The sequence below is a fragment of the Podarcis raffonei genome, chromosome 3, assembly GCF_027172205.1.
Source record: "Podarcis raffonei isolate rPodRaf1 chromosome 3, rPodRaf1.pri, whole genome shotgun sequence".
In the NCBI taxonomy this organism is placed as follows: Eukaryota; Metazoa; Chordata; class Lepidosauria; order Squamata; family Lacertidae; genus Podarcis; species Podarcis raffonei.
Window position 1 is genome coordinate 41,175,243 of NC_070604.1, and position 19,364 is coordinate 41,194,606.

General features: G+C 43.7%; 1 protein-coding gene across 6 annotated transcripts in view; it reads left to right on the top strand.

Annotated features, from left to right (window-relative positions):
- Positions 1-6,072: 6,072 nt before the first annotated feature.
- MYO6 (myosin VI) overlaps positions 6,073-19,364 on the top strand; it is a 104,603-nt gene continuing 91,311 nt past the window's right edge. For 2 of the 6 annotated variants that reach the window (XM_053381307.1, XM_053381310.1), the window contains exon 1: positions 6,074-6,282. The gene's annotated coding sequence lies outside the window, so the exon portion shown is untranslated. Of the gene's footprint in view, positions 6,283-19,364 lie in introns of all 6 variants that reach the window. The other 4 variants (XM_053381311.1, XM_053381312.1, XM_053381313.1 and 1 more) reach the window with 3 other exon arrangements.

Genomic DNA, 19,364 nt, shown 5'->3' on the forward strand with positions numbered 1-19,364 from the left:
CTACTCTGAGTAAAGATTAGTTGAATGCAGATTATTGTGTACTTTGTCCAAAAATTTAACCAATCTGGTTGGAGCACATCTTGCCTTTTTTGAGTTGTTTTGTTTGTTTCCTAAATGCAAAGCTTTATAAAAAGAAGTAGTGTTGAGTCCTTTCTTCAAATTCTTGAAAGGAACATAGGACTACAGCTTTTCCTATACAGTCAAACCTTGGTTGTCGAACGTAATCCGTTCCGGAAGACCGTTCAACTTCCAAAACGTTCGACAACTGAAAACGGAAAGCGGAAGCCTCAGTACAATGGGGAAACTCTAAACAGAAGCCACGTAGAACCTTCGGCTTTCGAAAATCGTTCAAAAACCGAAGCAGTTACTTGTGGTTCAGGAACCCGAACTCCGCGCAGTGGAATGAAACACAAGGACACGTGATATAAGGTTAATGGGCAAGAAAAGGCCACAACTTTATTGATTACAGCAAGTGAAAAGGTATTGGCTTAGGCATTGGATTACGTCAGCTGACTCCACCCACTCGGAGAGGGGTGAGTCTAAAAAACAAAGGGGGTTTATTCTCCAGTAGGTGGAGCCTGTTGATGCTAATCCAACTATAAGCTCTCCCCTGATGTCACCGAGGGTCGTGCCATGGCCTCCCGCCAAGCAGGCATCGGACAGAATACACGACCGCCGGATTCCTTTAACGGAATACCCAAAAATTGAAGGCGCAGGCGATGGCCACACCTAGCCCTTCGACACCACAACACATTATTCCGATGCCTAACCGCCACCCGAGCCCAAAAGGGGCTCGCCGCCAATACCCTCACAGCTGTAACCAATCCCTGATGCTGCTGATGATGCTAGTTAACTAAATGTCATTCCCTTGGTCTGAAAGATGAACCCCATCATTCCGGTACAAGGCTTGGTCGCCAATCCGGATACAGTCATGAGAAATGACTCGGCCATTCATAAAGCGCACCTAACAGGCTATTGCACGATTTAAGAGTTTCCTGGATTTTTCAATGGCCATACAGTTCTGCACACTGCACCACACAATTCTCTTCAGGAAGGAGGACCAGAACTCCATTGTTCCGGGACACAAGGCAGCAATCTCATCCAAATCTCTTCTTATGTGCCACGACAAATCCACACTTCTTCTGCTAACAAGGTCATTTTCCCCTAATTGAAGGATAAGGATGTCAGGAGGGCCAAACGCGGCAACTCTCCCTCTCAGCAATGGCATAAGCTCTTCCCAACGCATGCCTCGTCTCGAAAACCAGGAAACTCGCACTCCAGGTGGCAATCCAAGGTTAGGGGTGAGGCCACAGATAACCGACCGTACGCGGGCCCAATGGACTATACCATGGCCACAAATCCAGACACTTCTGAGAACGGCTGAGAATAAAGGAAAGAAAAATACAGGTAAGTAGAGGTAAAGGAGCAGAGCGCATTCTAACGAATGTAACCTTTATAAGCATCGGATTTCCACCGGCCAATTTCCTTAATCTTATCCGCTGGCAGGCAGCTGTTGTGGCGGCGCCAATCCTGAATGAGTGTGCCGCATAATCCTGGGAAGATAAACCACAGGCATCAATAGCTTTGCGGAGTGCCCTTGTGAATTGGTGTCTCAACAAAGGTGACCCATCCTCGTGAACCAGGAGCGGACCCGGGCTGTGCGGTCTGAGGTAAAGGTACCGTCTAGTGTCTTTGACCGGGCATGGGCCCCGTTGCACTGAAGCTGTAAGTTTTACGAGGGAACCCCTACCTGCCTGGCCCGTTTTGGATTGACGTATCCGCACAGTCATGCTAGCTTCGGTCAACTGCACTTCCTCCCACTTGCGTTAACCTTGGCTACCACTTCACTGACCCTCAAGGCGCCAAAGAAGGCGATCGCATATGCTGCGGAAAAGAGGCGGGCCTCAAACTTGGCCCAGCAGATTGACCTAAGCTTTGTGCGTATCTGAGATAGCAGCCCGTAAGAAATTGGCTTACGGCTCTAGGGGGGTTGTAGCCTGCCCCAACCCTCAATAGCTCTGCGGATCAGGAAGTCACTGCACGGGTCAGAGGAAAACATGGCTTTAGCAAAGAAGCTGATGGCGGCTACGTGTATCTTTAAAGTTTTGGGGGGGCCCGTCCCAAATCGTCAAGATGGGAAAGGTATTGCAGAACATCATCCGTGGTGGGTGACACGCTAGGCGAAAGCCCCAATATCCCTGACCTGAAGCCCATGAATCGCACCACGCTTTTTTGTAAGATCTAAGGGTGGAGGGTGCGACCGATGCTAATACTCCCTTAATCACTTTGCGTCTCCAAGGTTCCACTGGTGCTCCGGAAAGGGTTCAGGCAACAGTTGAGCTCCAGGTGCTAGCAACCGGAAGCGAGACATCTGAAAGCGAGACCCTTAGGGTAATAAAGGTTGTGGATTAATCTGAACTCACCATGGGTCTTTTTGGGTACAATACCAAGGGGCGAGATGTGCAGGTTTGGGATGGGGGGGTGTACGAATGGACCAGCCACCCTCCCTGCGGCCACTTCCTTAGCTATTTTCTTTTCCTGCAACCTCAAGCCTTTCCCTTACTGACATCTGGTTAGGGGAAATCCTTTGCAATTAAAGAGTCGGTTACTGGTATTCTGAAACCCTCTGACAAAACCCTTCCAACGAAAGGATGCTGCGCTTTCGTCTGGATAGCTAGACAAGAGGTTGCGGAGAGGAGGGAGCTGGATCAGTGAAAATGCTAGACCAGCTTTCGAAAATCGTTCAAAAACCGAAGCAGTTACTTCTGGGTTTTTGGCGTTTGGAAGCCGAAACGTTCAAAAACTGAGCCGTTTGAGGTTTGACTGTATTAAAAAGGGGCAATTGGATCGTGTAAACTTCAAGAATTGCCTTGCAGGGTTCTATACAGAAGAGCACATAAATATTTAGTGGGTGCCAAACTGTGCCCTTGTTCAGGGTGCCATATTAGCACAGTCCACCACTATAAGTGGGATTTACCCTGTCCTTCCTTTTGAAGTGCTATATGAGTTGCAATTTAACAGCACTCTTATGTTAGTGCCTGCCAATAATTGTATTTCTACAGTGGTACCTCAGGTTACATACTCTTCAGGTTACATACACTTCAGGTTACAGACTCCACTAACCCAGAAATAGTGCTTCAGGTTAAAAACTTTGCTTCAGGATGAGAACAGAAATTGTGCTCCGGCAGCACGGCAGCAGCAGGAGGCCCCATTAGCTAAAGTGGTGCTTCAGGTTAAGAACAGTTTCAGGTTAAGTACGGACCTCCGGAACGAATTAAGTACTTAACCTGAGGTACCACTGTATTGGGAAAACCCATTCCTGGCCTGCTTCCAAAATGTATATGGAGAAGCATATATTTGTAGGACATTGCTACAACTGGAATAACCCCAAGCATACCACAGGTTTGTCACACAAGATGGTTCTGGGGGCGGCAGCAGTTCTGGCCTCAAAAAAGGAGAATGGAACTGAGTGATTTATATACATTAAAATACATTACGCTGCAGCATACTATTTCCTCTTATGCATCCTGCTTGTGCCCTTAAAACAAAACAAAACACTACACAGCAAATTTAAAACAACTCTTTAAAATTCCATAGATGCTCTGCAGACCACTTCGTAACATAAAATACTCACAGTGGTGAAGCCTGCTCATGAACTATGCAGCAGAGAAGAGCACCAGAGCACACATGACATTAAATACATCATAGCATTGAACAGGCAAATTTTAAGCAAATGCTAATAGCATCAACTGTGCAGGGAGGACGACTCATCATTACCCAAGATGCAGCAAGTTGTGAGTGTTAACCCCTTATTTGAGGGCTACAGCCCTGAATAAGATTCCTCCTCTGTTGCTTTGTGCATTGTGAGGAAATCCTGGTGCCAATTAGCAGCCTTAGGAAAGGAATTTTATTCATGACTCCAGCACATTAATAAAGAGTTAAATTCTCTCTCCACACCTATGGCAACCTGAATAATTACCAGACCTTCCAGTCCATGGGATTCTCCACCCCCACTGTATAATATACTGTATTATATACTATTGGGGAAAAGGGGGGGGGCAGTGGTGGGAAATAGATGTGATTTTCTCTTCTGCCTGCCACAGTGTATATATTTTGCTTGCTACTGCAGTTTTACTATGATTTTTGTGACATTAATAGTTAAGTGCCATCCTGAAGGATGAAGATACTGTGGTATGAAGGGTTAATTTGGGGAGTGAGGTTGTAGCTTTGGTATCTTGCCAGTTAAAATTTTAAAAATTATTGCTGTTTGCTTGCTCTGTTAGTGAAACCATTGGCTTTTGGGTCATTGGTTGCTTTTGGATGATAACTGCTCTGGGAACCCTTCAATATTGAAGAGCAAAATCTATGTAAATTTATACACAATTGACACAAGGGAAAATAAAAATAACCAAAGACCATCTATGTCCTGTAAATTTCCCATTAACAAGATGCTCTGTGATTGCCTCTGTGTGTGCCAATAAACAAATGAAGGCGTTTTCTAGCCTAACAGAGGTCATCACCTAAGGTTGTTGGTATGTGACAGGGAACTAAGAAGAAAAGTGGGAGTGGCATGAAAAACAAGGCAGAAATAACCTTGCACTGACATCACAGAAATGGGTCACCCACTTTAACCATCCCAGCAATAATTGTTTTGTTATGTGAATGCCATGTTATGTGAATGAGGAACATAATTAGCTGCAAAGCATGCCTTTTGTAAGAATCCTGCCCAAACACATCTCAGAAACTGCTTTTGGAAAGCCTGAAGTGAAGCTGTTCAGACTTTGAATTGTGAACTTTGTTTGTTAGCTTTTTATTTTAGAAATGGGATTTCTACTGCACTCCTGTGACAATGGGGATGGGAAGAAAAGGTGTTCCATTGAGCCTGCACTCCTGCATTCTAGGCCAAAGAGGAAAGTATTCTTTGCAAGAATGTGCAGGTCAGCTTTGTAGCTGAAAGCGCCACTCTGCGTCCCACAAAGATGAAAAGAAAAAGAAAACAAACTTGCTCAGAGCTGGTTTCAATAACACAGGAAATTCTGGGCTGGACAGGGGATTTATTGCCTTACTGTGCTCAAACAACATGAGTCCTACTTGCTCCGAGCTTCCTTCCTTCCTTATGTATCTTCCTAACAAATGCCCACATTGAACATCTATCCTTTCTCTCCTAATGTTCCAAAAGTGTTTGTTATTGCTACAGATATTCATTCATCTCAGAAACCTGTATGTCAGGACAGGAAAAACTTCTTCTTCAAAAAAGAAGGTTTGGGGAAGGGAACGTCACATTTGGATGAACAAAGAAAACTCAATCTTCACTTCCTAAATACAGTATATTGAATCACAAATTGAACCTCGAAATACCAAGATACATGGAAAGACAGGGATAATAAAATACTAAATATAATATTTCATAAAATATTAAAATGCATGGACTGCTGTAGCTGCGCACAACTTTGTTGGTGTTGTGCTAGATAAAACCTCCGTATTCTTTGCGTATGATCGTGGTGTGGGTACCAATTCTCTCCTTTTCTATGGGGTGGGGGGCCTGAGGCGATACTTTGCCTTTGCCATGCAGCAGACTCGGAAGATTAGACTCGTGCGGGCAGCCAAAGGGGAGAGCCCTGAGCAGGGAGCCTCTGCTATCTGAACAACCTTCCGAGTCCTCCTGCCCCGCTGCAGATCGCTCGAGTTCTACTTCTTGCATACAGTGGTACCTCGGGTTCCATACGCTTCAGGTTCCATACGCTTCAGGTTACAGACTCCGCTAACCCAGAAATAGTGCTTCAGGTTAAGAACTTTGCTTCAGGATAAGAACAGAAATCGTGCTCCGGCGGCGTGGCAGCAGCAGGAGGCCCCATTAGCTAAAGTGGTGCTTCAGGTTAAGAACAGCTTCAGGTTCAGAACGGACCTCCGGAACGAATTAAGTACTTAACCCGAGGTACCACTGTATATGACTTAGAAGTCCGAGAAAGGGCAACGAACTGGGCAGGTGACTTCGGCGCCGCTTACTGAGCACGCTCGGCTGGGTCCGCGCATGCTCACCATCCCTTGGCCAGGGAGGAGAGCGGACAAGCGCCGCTCCAAGTTCCAACTCCGGCCGGCACCAGGCGCTTCCTCCTCCTCCCTCTCCTGCCGTGGCGTCAGCGGAGGCCCCGCCTCGGCCGCTCTCGGCTCCCAGGAGCGCCGGGGCGGAGCTGCGAGGAGCAGCAGCAGCAGCCGCGCAACGCCCGGGCCGAGTCGGCATCAGCTGGGGACGAAGCGCGGCGGCGGCGGCGGCGACGGCAGGTAAACGGGGGGGCCAGACGGAGAGCCCCGCGCTCTGCCTTCCTCCCTCCCGGCTCAGAAAGCCGGCGGCTGCGCTGCTGCCTTGTCCCCCCTTTCGCCTCTTCTGGCTCTTTCCCCCCTCCCCGTCTCTGAGCCCCTTCCCTCTTTTTCCATCCCGAGTTTCTTCTTTCTTTCTCCGCCTCCCTCCCTCTCTCCCTTGCATTCGGGTCTGCTTTCTGTCTTGGGCTTTTCCCCTCCTGTTGCTGACGCTGTTCATGTGGGAAGCCTGATTGACTTTTGTTAGATAAAGCTTGGAATACGACTTGTTTTATTATAGATAGATATGAACAGCAACATAGGCTTTGGTTTGGGGAAGTTGTTAACACTTTCCAAGATCGGAGGTCTTTAAAAGTCACCTCCAAAAGCATACACTAGCCTGCTCTTTTTTATGTACATTGCAAGTAATTTTTTTTCTACACACACGGTATGTTTGTGCATATATATGTGTCATAATTTACATGTATGTGTATATATAGGTTAAAGGGTGGCTTTCCATCCTGTTCGTCATTCTCGGCATGTTTTATGGAATGATTTAGCCTCTCTCTCTGATTTTGGAAACTTTGGGTGGCAGTTGTTGCAGGTTGTTTGCTCACCTTTAGGAGAACTTCTAAATGCGGTAATTACTCTCTGTAGGAAGTGATTGCAGCTGGGAGAGGCTGCCGAACTTTTGACCTAAAGAGAACTTTGAAGGTTTCTGAGTTCTGAAAAAAAATTCCGCCTCACAAACACACTTACCTTGGGTTTGTTTACTGCTTTCTTGCTTGCTTGAGGTATATCAGATATTCTGAAATGAAGAAAGAAGCTGACATTCCAGACATAGCTGTCAACTTTTCCTTTTTTTAAGGCAAATTCCCTTATTCCGAATAGGATTCCTTGCAAGAATAGGGAAAAGTTGACAGCTATAATTCCAGAGCAGTTGCTATTTGGAGAATGGGGAGCGGGGTTTAAAGTTCCTGATGCTGTGTGTTGCCATATGATATGGGAGGATAGCGGGTACTCATGAGGTTTAAAATATTATTATTGTTTTTAACAATAACATCTAAATATCTAAACATTAGAAACTATAGCTACGAAAGAAGGTTTCCTTGCACACAGTGGTTGTTACCTTGCCTGCCTCTTTCATTAAATTAACATGCCGCCTGCTAATTAATTCAGAATGTGATGATTACTGTGGAACCTGAGTCTCTGGTGTTAATAGAGAAGTCCTGAGCCCTTACCTGAGTAATCTCTTATAATTAAAGAAGGAAGCAATGAGGATGCACTCTGGGTTTTGCAGCAGGGAAAAGCTAGACTTCCTTATCAAGATGTTTATTACAGCATAACCTTCCTCAAGACTTTTAGGGAGAAGATAAACACCAGCATTTGGTGGAAGGTTCTGACCCAAAATGCACACCTGAGATCAAAGGTCACAGGCTATTAGTACAAGTTACAGAAGAATATCTATGCTTGTCTGCTACAATAAAAAAACTTATAAAAAAAGAAGTTGCACGAGCTTTCAGAGCCAGGAACTAATTGTGAGATACATTAAATGGAACAGCTTTGGATATTTGGTAGGTAGGAAAGAGAAGTTACCAGGATGCAATAATGGTATTGTGGTACTTATGGACTCCTGTTGAATGTCTGAAGCTGAGACTTGGGGGGTGGGGTCTCCCCCATTGGGAAGTGTTCATAATCTAGATGGAGAACAGAGTGCACACATTTCTCTGTGGCAGAAATTGTGATTCACAAACTCTGGCCCGGATCTCTTGTTGAATCTCTCAGGTGTTCTAAGTAGATTGCGTATATTTATACGCATATGTGTATTCTCTCTCTGACTTCAGCCAATATGGTGCTCCCTAGATAATGAAGGACTACAACTCCCATCATCCTAGAACCCTGACCATCCTGTCTGGGGCTGATGGGAGTTGGAGTACTGTGACATTTGGAGGAGCCAGATTGGGTACCCTTGGTGTACATACTCACAGATAAGGAAATGGAGATACAATAGTGAGCCTAAGTTTACATTGCCATCTCCACATACATGTTACTAAAAGCAACTGCTGTGTAGTGAGTGTATTTTATTGTATATGGAGATCTCTATCATGCCTGTACTATAAGAAGCTATACATTCTATTTAGAAGTACTAACTATGCCATCCTGGCCCGCTCCAAGGCCGCAATGAATAGGAGATGGAGACAGAAAGCACAATGGGTGCTAGGAGGTAATTTCTGGCATCATCTCCAGGCAACTGTAACTTGTGCTGACTGCCCACAGTTAGCAAGGTGAGAATGAAAGATAACAGGAACTGGGCCACAAAATGATAATATAATACATTTTATCATGGATTAATTCAGGAAGGAAGGGTGATGGTTATCTATGAATCTTGAGAAATTGCTTCCTTTGTGGTGTGTGGCAGAAAATTAATCATTTTAAGTGTTTGGTCTTGCATTAGCTGTTGATATTAAATTTCAGTTTGTCTGATGACCCCTGTTTCGGGAAGCTGTGCCTTTCTTTGTGTGGGTTTAAGTTTTGTACAGAAATTGGGAAAAGTGGAGACACTGGAATGGTATTGCTAAAGTCAAGAACCATGCCTGCCTCTTCCTTGGACAAATTCTCTGTTGGTGATGGGACATGGTATTTCAAATGCTCCTTAAGGTAGAGGGGAGTGACTTTCATTATGCTATCTGTCTCTTGAATTATGCAAAGCTGAACGAGGCATGTACATGTATATCAGTAAGTGAAGCTTCTTAAAATGTTGTCTAGGATACTGCAAGCCACCTAGAGAATGTTGCTATTGGGTGGCAAGGGAATCTTAAATTATACTGTAGATTCCATTAGATTAGGACAAGCCTCTTGCATAAACCTATGCCTCTATTTGGATCTTGGTCATTGTTAATTGGGCATTTTCACAAACTATTAAGTGTTCAGATGTAGAGCTTTACATGCAAAATATCCTAGGTTCAATCTCTGGTATCTCAAGGTAGGGTAAGGAATGTCTCCCGCGGAGAGTTACTGCCAGTCATTGTTCAGAAAGCTGAGCTAGATGGATTAATGTTCTGACTTGGTATCAGGTATTCCTATGTTCCTGTAACCTGTGAAAACCACTTGCCAACATATTTCTCAGTTGAAGGACAGTACTTTTGACTATATGACATAATTAGATGGTGCTGGATATTTTGCAGATTAACCAGGGAAACCTGAGATGCAACATATTGTTTTGGACTGTGGACAGAATGCATTATTTTTACATGTTACACTTTCCTGGGCAAAGGAAGAAGGGAATTGCTTGCAGGAGTGATCTTTGAATTAGAAAATGTGTGCATTTTCCATAGCATGGCATTTCTCGCATCATATTTTCCCATATGCAGATGGCACCACCCACCCATAGTGCAGGATTCTGTGTATGTGTGCTGTGTAGAAAGGGCATTTCAACAAGCTGTAAATGGGGGCTTTGTATCCCGTGAGTTTTGGGTGTACTATATGAACAGAAGCAGGAAAATCTCAAATGCAGGAGGTCCCTTAGCAGTGAATGTGATGCAAGCAGTTCCTAACAGGTGTTATTGCTTTCACCCTTCAGATCAGAGGCAAAATAACTAAAGATACTGCAGTAATTGGTCTAGATAATATGGTGTCTCTCGGAGCAATAAATATAGTTGAATAATTACAGATTCTGATCCCAGAGCAGGAATAGATCTCGTCATTTGCACCTAATGCTGATGGAGAGATGAGCTAATTTCCTCACACAGTTCTTGAAATCATTAAGTTGTAAAATGGCCTGTGAACCTGATCCTCAGTTCAGGAGAGTACAAAGGTTGACAACTGAAGCAAGCCTTCTTGTGCTGCAAGTATGACACATTAACAGAGGTGAAAAATGAGACTCTTGCTCTCCAATTTAGCTTTAGTAACAAGCTCTGCCAAAACCCAAGTACACTATAAATTGTTGATGGTGGTTATTTTAACATCCCTCAAGAGTCTTTCAAGGATTACAGCATTATGGCGATAATAAAAACTAAAAAAAATATGCATTGTTATCTTTACTGGCAAGAGAAAGATTGGAATAAAAGCCAAACTGTTGCATGTTTAATTAATTAGAAAGAGTTTTAGGCTGCATTTTTAAGGGCAGAAGCCCTTTCAGGGTAGCTGACAAGGTAAAAATAAAACATACTCACAGCATACTTAATAAAACCTAATTTATGTAAGGCATGCTCAGTAGTATAAATAAGCTCTCCAGATTTAGTCCTGGGGGGAAATTGCCTTTCTGAAGAATATCACCAAATGAGAGACCCTTTATAAGAGGTACAGTTTATTCATACTGTGTGAGGACTGCTGCAGTAGAGCTCATAAGGAACTGGCCCAGTTGTCTGAAGGGGTCTGTGCCATTCTGAATGGTTTTTATCAAGTTCTTATTTTTATCAAGTTATTAATGAAAACCAACAGAGCATTGCAGTGCTTAATACTTAGTAGGCCAAGGCTGGAGTCCTGCAAAAAGTTCAAAACAAAAGAAATGATGCAAAGCCTTTCTGACTTCAATTTACCCCACAGTAAAAGAGGTTTTCTTTTTTAAATGAGAGTGTTTTTTTGGTTGTTGTTTTTGTAGAAAGGCTTGCTTTCCCAGGCAGTTTGCTGTTTTTTTCTTATTGTGGATAGCTGTAGGCAACTTTGTAGACAATACACACGGAACAAAGTTTCACAGAAAGATGGATAAACAGTAATTTAGCTGCACCCTTAGTTGTATTTATTATGAGCAGCATGTCTGTTAAAAAGAGAATAGAAAAGAAAAATGAACAATATCATGGGGGGGGCAGGGGAGAACGTAGCCAGTGTTACTGACTACGTCAAGAAATCTTGTCAGGATGTAGGTAGCTAAAGCTTCTAGTGAAGGGCAGCAGTTCTCTATGGTTGAAAACAGAGGTCTTTCCCACAGTTGGTAGAGCATGAGAACCCAGGGTCTGGGTTCGAGTCTCACATTGGGCAAAAGGATTCCTTCACTGCAGGGGGTTGGACTAGATGATGCTCATGGTCTCTTCCAGCTCTACAAGTTTATGATTCTATGATTCTCAGCCCCACCTAAAGATGTTGGGGATTGAACCTGTGGTATTTTCCATGCTTCTTCAGGGATATCTCCCTTTAGGGCATCCACAACATTAAAGCAAACAATGCATGGGAGAACCTAAAGCTGAGAGCAAAGTGGAAGTTGATTATTGATTCCCTCTGTTGAAGGGCCACTTGGAAGGGTCAACTTGCCTTCTAGAGTGTGCCTGTATCAGGAGGCATTTGCCGTCGGTTGTCATTGTGCCAAGTTACCTGGTGAGATGATCTTCTGGTTTGAGCATGAAGCACCTGATACCAGGTAGTAGCAGGTGAAACTCGTTGACTATTAGTAGCTTGGCAGCTGGGATCTGGCAGCTCTGCCCATTGGGACTTTGCATTGTTACACTGTTAGTCATAGCTGTTTTCATCCTTAATCAAACGCTTTCAGGGTGGGGCTTCCTTGGAAGGCTACTGCTTGCCTCTCTCTTTTCTTGCCTAAGCAGGGAGGTAGCTGCCAGCCCCTGGCCCTGAGGGCTACTGTGCATTGAAAAGGGCAGAGCAGCTAGAATTTCACCCTGTGTAGCTTTCCCCATGAAATGTCTGCAGTGCTTCCGAAGGGTACTGGAGAAATCTCTAAGCAATTCTGGCAGCATGACAGCACTATGAGAGGGGCTAGCAAAGAGGGGGATTTCATGGGGTTTTATGACTTGATCATAAAGTTCAACCTGCTTCTAGGCCACAGGTTCCCAAACTTACTTGGCCTACCACCCCTTTTTCATAAAAATAATTACTTAGCACCCTCCTGGAAATCTGCCTTCTTTAAGTGAGTGAACAGAAAGATGCAGTGACAAATTGGCGTTTTTTTATGTGTCTATATTTCTACCTATGTCCTGCAACATAGTAAAGAAAGATGCTATTGTAAATAAGACACCTTGAAGCTTTAAATTATAAAATTACTTATTAAAATCAACCATAGTAACATAGTGCATTACACGCAAAGGATAATATTCAGGTAGGTAGCCATGTTGGTCTGACGAAGAAGTATCTGAAGAAGTGTGCATGCACCCGAAAACTTATACCCAGAACAAACTTAGTTGGTTTCTAAGGTGCTACTGGACAATTTTTTAATTTCAAAAGGATACTATTAAAATAAAAAATGCTTGTTAAGATCTGTCGGAGGACTTGACCACTGATTTTGCATTTTGTCTGTTTATTTGGAAAATAATCACGACGACTTTAACTCTGTGTTACATTGGTAAGCATAATTACAGAACAGATGAAACATGTATGGATGGTTTTTCAAAAAATTCTTCTTTCTTTATGCTTCCACCACCCCCTCATTTATATTCAACCCCCCCACCCCAATTGCACCCAAGGCTACTATCACCCCCTGGGTCGTTCCAGCACCCCCCAGGGGGCGGTATTGCCCCCTTTGGGAAACAGTGCTCTAGGCAGTTGCTGACCAAAGTAATGATGGATGGATACTCCTTTCCTCCCACTCCAGCAACTCACCCATTGTCAAATTAGCAGAAAGGCCCTGACATAAAATATATAGCTATAAAAATAAATTTGTGTCTAAGAGAGATGCATTGGTGAGACACTCATGTTAAGTGTTGTAATAATATTTATAATAATAAATAAATAAATAAACTCATTTTGATTGCATTTGTCTTCCGTCTCTTCCTGTATGGATGTTAGCTCATGAGGAATTTTTATTTTTCTTGGACACATGAGTCTACAGTCTACCTTGTACTTCACTTACAAAATGAATTGGTTTAAAATGGCCATGCAATGGCATTTAACTTACCTAGAAAATTAATAAACTAGATAGATAATGAGAATGGGAGGTGCTTGATATGCAAAGAATGAAAAGGTGATGCTTTTCCACATTTGGTGAAAGTCTGTGAAGGCAACTGAATATGAGGGGATGATGGTTAGTGAAGTGAGAATTGCCAGTTGTATATCATATTAGATCCTTTGCTGTGCCAAATTTTTGTTTTTTTGTTTTAAAAAGTATTCCTTTGGATTGACAGAGACTAGGCTCAATATTGCCTAAAGTGACTGGCAGTGACTGTGGACACAATTTCTCTACGCTTCCTTATGGGAGCTCATTTTAACTGGAGGTGCCAGGGATTCCATGTGAGACCTAATGCAAGCAAAATAGAGAATCATAGGCTGTGCTTTTCCACTGAGTTGTTGACAAGTAAAGGATGGTTGTTTTTCGTGAATACGCATTCTTTCCAGTATAGGAGGACACTGCAAAGGATGTTTGCTTTAGGAGCTTGGAGCACAATCCTAATTATACTGACTCAGAAGTAAGTCCTACTGAATTCAGTGGGCTTCCTCCCAGGTCAGTGGGGTTAGAATTGCAGCTTTAGCTTATCTGTCAAGTGAAAGGTGAGATCCTATTGGCTTCAGCAACGCAGGTTTAAATTTCATTTTAGAAAGTTAGGTAATGTCACAGCTGTTGGGCAAGCCTACTCTGCAGCAAGCATTGTTCTTATCATTTTGGAGGTGAAGAGCTGAATATTACAAACAGGGTCCCTGTGTGGTACAGTTGATCTCTCCTGAGGGATCTGTATAAATCAAGACTGGGCCAGTATCTAGGGCATCACATGGATTTTACAACAGAAGTACAAGAACTTGACAAGTAAAACTAAAGTGTTACAATTAATATGTAATGCACTCTGATTAGCACTGATTTATTCCTACACTAGGAAGAAACTCTATGAAATAAAACATTCGGTTTGCCATGTGATTTATCAGGGAAAGGTAACCATCCACATATAAGGGTTAGCTGTAGGGTGCCCCTGGTGACTTTGTGCCAGCGGGGATGGAAATTTATAGGGCAGATCTGGTGGCCTGTTTTTGTGGCATAGTTATTTTATCCTCCAGGTTGCAATGAAAGCCTACTCTTTCCTATGAATGCAGGCCTCCCCCTTTCATCTGCATCACACTGTTCGGTCCTTGTTATTCCTGGGATGCGACAATCTCGAGAGCTAGCCTTTTTTCTATGGAAATTTTTATCGCCGCTTGTGGAGGATAGATTATAGATTTATACTCTGTCTTTTAGGAAATCTTCTCAGAAGGTGGCCTGTGAAGATATAAAAATGAAAACTCTCATAATTAAAGCAGCAAAGCTAACAAAAATAGTTTGAAAAGCAGGTTTACCCATCCAGTTTCTAAAATAAGCAGGTTGACCCGTCCAGTTTAAAAAAGAAACTGGGGGGGGGGGGAGAAATACCACGGATAAAAACATGGGCTTGGTTCACACAACACAGTAGACCAAATTATGCAGTGCTGCAACTGGACAAACGTGTTGGCTCATGGAGAGGAGGCCACAGGCACTTTGTTGAGTATTTTTTTTACTCCCATGCTGCGTTGAGCTAAGCCAATATTTGGTGGAGAAACTTTCTCAGACCCAGACTCGTGGTTAAACTTTTCCCTCACTAACCATGGGCAGTAGCCAAGATTTGTTTTTTAAAAGCACCAGAAAACGGGAGGAGCTTGGTGGGCTTCTCCATGGAAGGAGTTCCTAGCTGAAATGTCGCTGCAAAAAGGTCCTTTCTCTTGTCAAACGAGTCCAGATTTAAAGGGACAACAGAGAGCAGGGCCTGAGATGGCGATCTTTAAATGCTGGCTGGTGATTATGGGCAAAAGCAGGCCTTTAGGTGAGCGTACCTGACCATGTTAGGGTTTAAATGTATGTAATAAAACAGGTTGTTCAAGAATTTGCTGGTGCAGTTGTGTTAAATACAAGATAAGCCGAATTCCTTTTCTTTAAGACCGCCTTCCTTAACCTGGTGCTCCCCAGATGTTTTAGACTGCAACAGCCCCTTCCAGCACATGAGTTGCAGTCTAAAACATCTGGAGAACACCTGGTGGAGGAAGGCTGCTTTAAGGCACTCTGTGTATCTTTATGTAGATGACAGGTCATCTTCTAGCATAACATACTAAACTTTTTGCAAGCAATATATATATATACAGTGGTACCTTGGGTTCGTTCCGGAGGTCCGTTTTTAACCACCAGAGCAGATTTCTGTACTCATCCTGAAGCAAAGTTGTTAACTTGGAGCACTTTTTCTGGGTTAGCGGTGTCTGTAACCTGAAGCGTATGTAACCTGAAGCGTATGTAACCCAAGGTACCACTGTATATCTATATCTGTAGATGAGAAATGATGTCATTTCTGTCCTGATGAGAGTCATGGCAAGGAAGGTGCGGAACATGAGGGAGAATAAATTTCTGTTTATTTTCTCAAGACTTCAGCAGGGCAAGAAGCAATTAAATTACAACTGCCATACTCCTCCTCACCCAAATGCTTAATCTCTGTTGCTTAAAAATATAGCTTGTATTTGGCCAAACTTGTTTCAGACAAGGTCATTATGAAGCTGATGTGGAACATCTTTATCTTCCCCAGGCAAGATGTTGAATGCCGAAGGATATATAGTCTGTAGCGTTGACAACAACCGGCATGAGGACTAATGTAGGCAACCTGATGTGTGTTGTGAGCAGGCAATTCTGCAATGCCAGGCTTTTTAGTTGAGCAAACCTGTAATTACGTCAGTGTAGATTTCATAATAAAACCTCTGCAGAAGACTCAGAAAGTGCATTGATCCTTAAATGGATGGGGGTAGTCAACTAGGTGCCTTCCAGATATCATAGACTCCAACTCAGCCCTGTCCATTGGCCATGCCAGCTGGGGCAGGTAAGAGTGGGAGTCTGCAACATCTTAAAGGCACCACATTGGCTACCCCTGTTGTGTGGCCTTATAGAAAAAATGGAGCTCAATTCATTTTTAAAGCAAAGTTGGGCTGTTGAGAATTAAATAACAGCTGCAGTTCGTTGGACTCTTAAGTGTGCTAATCCCATTACTCTGTACTGTTAAATATTCCTTGGATTAGATACTACAGTTTAAAAAAGCTTGTTTAATAGTAGAAACTTTTGCTGCTTTAAACTTGGGTGGCGCTGGAAACAGAAAGGAGGAGCTTCGCTAGGGAAATATTATTGAAACATGCAATATGTTAAAACAATATAATTTTAGTTATTCAGAGGTCTGTGTGTATTCTCTTTTGGGGTCAGTGCAGGAGTGAACAAATCTCTCTGTTTCAAATTCTTCCAGTTTCCCACTTTTTCTGATCTTAAATTCTATGTGTCCCGTTTCCACATACAAGTACAAAGTCCCCCTCTGCTTCTAATTGTGCTTTTTTCTTCATTTGCAATTTATATCATTCATAAACAGCTGAACATTTGCAAAGCTTTTCATGAAAAAAGTTTGCATGGAAATTTACACACACCCTGATAAAATCCATGTTTGTATATCGTTTTCATGCATTATTTTTCTGTCAGGGAACTGCCATCACTACTGGAGGGAGAGCGCAACAGCCAGAGGGATTCCAGAGAGCGTCCAGGGATTGGGAGAAGCAGCCCATCTTCTGGGGAAGAGAATCAGCGTAGCACCAGTGGAGAAGGGGGGCAGGTGGGGGAAGTGGCGAGGCGGTCCCATGACTCCTTGCCTGGGACCAGCAGGGAGAGTAGGGGTACTCCGTTGCCCACACCCTCCCTGCACAGAAGGCTTTCGTGCAGAGAGCGTAGGCGGAGACTAGGCGTCAAAGAGCTTCTTTGCTGGAAGAAGTTTAAGAAACGCCCACTCACGGATTCTGCCAGCGACTGAGTCAGCCACGGGTAAGTGGTGGTCCGGACAGAAAAGGTTCACTTTGGCAGCCCAGCCAGGTGTTTGCACCCAGCCAGGGAGATAGGTGCCTGCTTACGCACGAGCAACCCCTTAGAAACCATTACATTTTCCAAGCACTTCTTACAAATGCATGCATTTCTGTATGCATGATTTGGCTGGAGAACTGCATCGCAAAATTCAGAGGAGTTCAAATTTCTGTTTCAAAGACCTGTTCACGTATTCATTTGAGAAGAGCAAATTTTGTAAGTTTGCATTAAGATATGAGTGGAACAAAGGTGCCCCCACCTTAGTAACGAGTAGGAATCATTACTGTTTCATAGTTTTGCCTGCAGTTCTTGGGCATCCTCTTTTTGTTCTCTCTGGCTTCTGAAATTTCGCTCATCATTACTCACATACTTGTACATCTTTGGAACTATTCCCCCCCCCCCGAATTATTTTTATTGTAAACCAGCCTAGGAGTTATTGAACTGAAGGGTGATATGAAAAATAACTAAAATAAGCTGTATTTAGTACAAACTTGCACTGGCTCCCGGTGGAGTACAGGGTCAGGTTTAAGGTGCTGGTTTTGACCTTTAAAGCCCTATGCGGTCTAGGACCCTCGTACCTACGGGACCGCCTCTCCTGGTATGCCCCGCGGAGGACCTTAAGGTCCACAAATGACAACACCTTGGAGGTCCCAAGTCACAAGGTGGTTAGGTTGGTCTCAACTAGGGCCAGGGCCTTTTCAGTACTGGCCCCGACTTGGTGGAACACTCTGTCACAAGAGACTAGGGCCCTGCGGGACTTGACATCTTTCCGCAGGGCCTTCAAGACAGAGCTGTTCCGCCTGGCCTTTGGTCTGGACTCAGTCTGACCCTTATGTTTCCCTCCCCTTATGGTTTTGATGAGGCTGCATTTTAAATTGCATTTTAACCTGTATTTTAAATTGGTTCCCCCCATATTATGTTTTTTCCGTAATTTTACTATTGTTAGCCACCCTGAGCCTGGCTCTGGCTGGGGAGGGCGGGGTATAAATAAAATGTATTATTATCATTTATTATTTTATCCCCCACCCCTATTTTTCTGTGAAGTGTTTATATGGGGACAAGAGCAGTCTCTGTTGGTTAGGTTATTTTTTTCTTTCTTTTTGCACTTCTCTGTATGCTCCTTCAAAGAAAATGAGTCAGTTTTGTGGTACACCTCAAGTAATGCAGGAGGGCAGCACCAATAGGCAACAAGCACAATGACAAAAGGGAGGGGTATTCCCAAATCTTGCAAACCAACAGTTGCCTTTTTGGATCTTGGTGTATTTCAAGCCTCAGTCCTTCATGGAAGTGGGAGGGGACCACTTGCATGCTGGTTATGCGGTAAACTCTAAAAAAAGGGTGTGCTTTACTCATTGACCTGAGAACCAGGAGATGGCTTCTTCAGTCTTGCAGGTGCTGCTGTGAAGCGTCCTTAGACTTAAAAGTAATGTGCAGGAACAGGTTTCATTTAATGATATTTTGCATGAATATCAGAAGCAGGTTTTTGATGGCCATTTGCCTCTACTCTCTGTGTGCGATTCCACTTCCTGTTTGAGATAAGTAGATGTGAGTACAGTTGTGAGTACAGTTGGCATAGAAAAGTATTTAGTTAAAAGTGCTTCATGCAAAAAGTCGTGTCTCAAGGACACATTCAAGCGAAAGCATCTTGTTTTGAAGTGGCAACCCTCACCTTTTACTTATATCTGTATCAAGAAGGCTGAGTGGGTAAAATTGTCAGCTGCTTTAGAATGTTTAGTCTTATTTCGTTAGTTTTAAATGATGTATAAATGTAATTCTACATAGCTGTTATTGTTTTTTAAAATTAAGGGATGTAAGATATACATGGGAAGGGAAGAGCTAGGGAAGCAGGGTTGAGACTAATCGCATTGGCTCTGGGCAAAGGGAAGTATGGTGGGTCAGGCTAGGGAATTGTGGTTCCTGGGGAATCGTGGTTGTCCTATCAGCCAGCCCTTGGTTCTGCAGCTGCTGTTGCTCAGCTCTGAGTAAAACCTCCCTCATCCACGATCTGATGAGGAGACAGATCTGGTTGGTCTCACCCAGTTGTGCCCACCTGGGTACTTGATGCTGCATCGGGGCAGACTTGAGAGTCGAGGAGGGGGAGTTGCTGTAGTCTATAGAGATTCTGTCTCTTTCTCCAGGCTCTCTGTCCCAACTGAGACGGGATCTAGAGTGTGTGTTTCTGGCATTGGGCAATTGGGACAGATTAGGGATTCTGCTGGTTTAACACCCGCCTCACTACCCAGCAGTATCCCTGCCTGAGCTGGCAGAGACGCAGTGTTGAAGATTCCCGGAATGCTGGTTTCAACATCTCTGC